Here is a 5032-nt window from a genome sequence, read left to right on the forward strand (position 1 = left end):
TATCTTCAGCCAAAACCAGGCCAGGACCTGACTGTGGAGCAGACCATCAGCTGCTCATGTGCAAGTTCAAGCTGGAACTGAAGACGATTAGAGCAAGTCCACAGGAGCCAAAATGTGACCTTGATTAGATCCCTCCTGAATGTAGAGACCATCCAAAGAACAGATTTGATGCACTGAACACCAATGACTGAAAACCAGAGGAATTGTGGGATGACATCAAGAACATCATCCATGAAGAATGCAAAAGGTCATTAAAAAGACAGGAATGAAAGAAACGACCAAAATGGATGTCAGAAGAGACTCTGAAACTTGCTCTTGGACAGAGAGTAGCTACAGCAAATGGAAGAAATGAGAAGACAAAAGAGCTGAACAGAAGATTTCAAAGAGCAGCTTGAGAAGACAAAATCAGTTATTATAATGAAATATGCAAAGACCTGGAGTTAGAAAACCGAAAGGGAAGAACACACTCAGCATTTCTCAAAGAAATGCTGAAAGAACTGAAGAAAAAATTCCAGCCTCGAGTTGCAATACTGAAAGATTCTCTGGGCAAAATATTGAATGATGCAGGAAACATCAAAAGAATATGGACGGAATACACAGAGTCACTGTACCAAAAAGAATTGGTCGATGTTCATTCATTTCGGGAGGTGGCATACGATCAAGAACTAATGGTATAGAGGGAAGAAGTCAAAGCTGCACTGAAGGAATTGGTGAAGAACAAGGCGCCAGGAATTGACAGAATACCCATTGAGATGTTTCAACAAACAGATCCCACACTGGAGGCACTTTACTCATCTATGCCAAGAGATGTGGAAGACAGCTACCTGGCCAACTGACTGGAAGAGATCCATATTTGTACCCATTCCAAAGAAAGGTGATCCCACTGAATGTGGAAATTATCAAACAATATCATTAATATCACACACAAGTAAGATCTTGCTGAGGATAATTCAAAAACAATCACAGCAGCATATTGACAGGAAACTTCTAGAAATGCAAGCTGGATTCAGAAGAGGATGTAGAATGAGGGTTATCACGGCTGATGTCAGATGGATCTTGGCTGAAAGCAAAGAATACCAGAAAGACGTTTACTTGTGTTTTATTGACTATGCAAAAGCATTCGACTGTGTGGATCACAACAAATTGTGGATAACATTGAGAAGAATAGGAATTCCAGAACACTTAATTGTGCTCATGAGGAACCTGTACATAGACCAGGAGGCTGTCGTTCAAACAGAACAAGGGGATACTACATGGTTTAAAATCAGGAAGGGAGTACATCAGGGTTGCATCCTTTCCCCATACTTATTCAATCTGTGTGCTGAGCAAATCATCCGAGAAGCTGGACTATATGAAGAAAATGTGGCATCGAGATTGAAGGAAGACTCATTAACAACCTGCAACATGCAGACGACGCAACCTTGCTTGCTGAAAGTGAAGATGACTTAAAGCACTTACTGATGAAGAATGAAGACTACAGTCTTCAATATGGATTACATCTCAACATAAAGAAAACAAAAGTCCTCACGACTAGGCCAAGAAGCAGCATCATGATAAATGGAGAAAAGATTGAAGTGGTCAAAGATTTCATATTGCTTGGTTCCACAATCAACACCCACGGAAGCAGCAGTCAAGAAATCAGATGTCATATTGCACTGGGCAAATCTGCTCCAAAAGACCTCTTTAAAGTGCTGAAGAGTAAAGACGTCTCCCTGAAGACTAAGGTGCACCTGACCCCAGCCATGGTATTCTCACTCGCCTCCTATGCATGTGAGAGCTGGACAATGAATAAGGAAGACCGAAGAATAGTTGATGCTTTTGAGTTGTGTTGACGAAGAATGCTGAAAGTACCATGGACTGCCAGAAGAACTAACAAATCTGTCCTGGAAGAAGTGCAGCTGGAATGCTCCTTGGAAGCGAGAATGGCCAGACTTCGTCTCACCTACTTTGGTCATGTTGTCACAAGGGACCATTCCCTGGAGAAGGATGTCATGCTTGGTAAGGTGGAGGGTCAGCGAAAACGGGGAAGACCCTCAAGGAGATGGACGGACACAGAGGCTGCGACGATGGGCGCAGGTGTAGCAGGGACCACGAGGCCGGTGCAGGACTGGGCCGTTTCCTTCTGTTGTGCACAGGGTCACTATGAGTCGGAGACGACTCAGTGACACCTAACAGCAACAACATAGCTATTATCTGAACGATAAATGTTTGTTGTGTTTAGTATTTCAATAATGATTGAATTTATTTTTACATTATCCTATTTATTGTCTTTATTGTTTAAATATTAAACACGTAACATGTTCATCGTTTCCTGTCTGTCTCCACTCACTAGACTGTAGACTCCATGGGAGCAGGGATCTGGGAGAACCCGACACACAGCAGGTGCTCTGTAACTATCTGCCCAATGAACAGTGATGAAGGTCATTTACGGGGGGCTTACTCTGCATGGACGGGCAGGGCTGTGTGAGGACGCACCAGGTGTGCTCGGCCTCCTACATGCACTGGCCTCTCCCAGGAGCCCCGCTGAGCGGATGAGAAGCTGAGGCTCACAAAGGATAAGTGGCTGCTGGGAACAGCAGAAAGGAGCCCTGGTGTTACGATGGTTAAGCACTCGGCTGCTGATCGAAAGGGTGCAGGCTCGAACCCACCTAGTAGAAGGCTCTGTAGAAGCCCTGGCAATTTGCTTCCATAGATTGCAGCCGAGAAGACCCTATGGGGCAGCGCCACTGTGTCAGTGGGTCGCTACGAGTTGCAATCTACTCAAGGGCACCTAGGGGTCCTGGAAGCCCATTTAGCAAGGGTCCACGGGGGAGGGTCTGGCCACAGGCTGGAGGTTAGCAGGATCTGGGGGGAAACCACCTTCTTCTTCCCCAGGAGCAAGAGAGAAGGGTGACACTCAGCATCCAGGTGACCACATGGCGTAGCTCTGCCGCCCGCTCCATACGCTCCCAGCATGCTGTCTGCCAACTCAGGTCGTTAGCACCAGGAGGGGCCTCATGCCGCCAACGGGCACTCGAGGCTCCAGTACCTGACTGGGAAGTGGGGGCCTAGGGTTCAAAGCCAAGCATGCTGACCGTACAATGTGCTGCACGTAGCTCAGCGTTTCCCAGCTTCCTGGCCAATCCACCTGCAGTTCCTGTACAGGGTGAGGGGCCAACCTTGCCCACCTCCCGCAGCTCCCCCTTTCCACGAGCACCAGGCCAGAGCAAGGCTTCGCCTCCTAACCATGCTGGAACATTGAGCAAATGTTTGCTCTGGCTTTATTGACTCAGCCCTTAGATAAAAATATGTTTGTATTTCACAGGTACATGTCACTCAGATGCCAAGCAAGGTGTCCCATGACACACACACACACACACACACCCAGGCCAGCAACCTTTCTGAGTCCTGAGAGCTGCCAGGGCACAAGGTCTCCCTGCAGGTGGATCTCAGGGAAACAGAAAGGTGGGAGACAGGAGTGAGGCCAGGGAGAAGCAGCAGCCTGCCACTGGCATCCTTCCACGGCCCGGCCCGGTCATCCTCTCTAGGGAGCTGTTTTCAAATCCCACTCATCCTCTATCAGTTACCTCTTCCAAGTAGCCTTCCTTGACTGCAGCTGGTAGAACTCCCTGCTCCTGCGACCCTCAAGCACTCACCTTCTCCCCATTTCCCCTCTGGGTTGCAGGCTGCTTTACTCCTGCGTTCCTGAGCCCTGTGTTTCAAACTCTGGGTCACTGTTATGCACGGCTTCAAACTGGTTCATGCTGGTTCAACCCCTGCTGAGAATCCACATTCCCACCCCAGACTCTGTCACCTGGACAAGAACCCCCTGGGGTTCTTGTTAAACTGCAGGTTCTGAGTCCCTACATCTGGGATGCAGAGGTCTCAGCAGGGGCCCAAGCCGGAGTGAACTGGTTCAAAGCTGTGGGCTCAGACCCACCCAGTGGTACCACAGACAGAAAGGCCTGCTTCCATCAGGATTACAGCCAAGGCATCTCCAGGGAGTAGCTCCATTCTGTGACACACGGGGTGAGACAACAACAAAGCAAGACATGCAGAACAAAACACTGGCTGACTCAACGCTCCGCACACTTAACTCAGCAGCAGTCATTAAGTTCACCGCGTGCACCCACTGTCGTCGTCAGGTGCTGTGGGCGGGCTCCCACTCCGTCGCCGGGTGCACAGCAGAACCGAACGCCGCCAGCCCTGCACCGTCCGCCATGTTTGAGGCACTGCTGCCGCCACGTGTCAGTCCGTCTCACGGAGGGTCTTCCTCTTGTTCGCTGATCCTCTGCATTGCCAAAGGAGCTCTGTGGCCTAGCGGATAAGGCATTTGACTGCTAACTAGAAGGCTGGCGGTTCAAACCCACTAGCTGCTCCATGGGAGGAAGATGAGGCAATCTACTTCCATAAGGATTTACAGCCTTGGAAGCCCTGTGATGTCCTTTTTTAGGGACTGGGCCCTCCTGATAACATGTCCAAAGTGTGTGGGACAAAGTCTCACCGTCCTTGTTTCTGAGGAGCATCCTGGCCGAGCTTCCTCCAAGACAGACGTGTGCTGTTCCGACAGCCCGTGGTCAGCATTCTTCGTCACCACCGTAACTCGGGGGCATGGCTGCTTCTCTGGTCTTCCTTATTCACTGTCCACCTTTGCCAGCAGTCCACCTTTAACCACTACCTTCTCCAAATCATTCCACCACCATGAACAGAAACTCAGTGGCCCCTAAACAATAACTTGGAGATCGATCTTTTTTACCAAACTTCTAGGACCTAAGGAGCTGTGGTGGCGCTGTGGTTCAGGCATCAGGCTGCTAACCAAAAGCTCTGAGGTTGAACCCACCAGCTGCTCTGTGGGAGAAAGATGAGGCAGTCAGCTTCTGCCGAGAAGACAGCCTTGGAGACCCTGTGGAGCAGTTCCACTGTCCTCTAGGGGCGCTGTGGGTCAGAATGGACTCCACGGTAGTGGGTGTGGTTTGGGCTTTGCTTCTGTGAAGATTGACAGCCTTGGAGACCCTGTGGGCAGTTCCACTCTGTCCTCTAGGGGCGCTGTGGG

This window comes from Orycteropus afer, unplaced genomic scaffold (assembly GCF_000298275.1).
Source record: "Orycteropus afer afer isolate SDZICR_OR568_19922 unplaced genomic scaffold, OryAfe1.0 scaffold00174, whole genome shotgun sequence".
Classification (NCBI taxonomy): Eukaryota; Metazoa; Chordata; class Mammalia; order Tubulidentata; family Orycteropodidae; genus Orycteropus; species Orycteropus afer.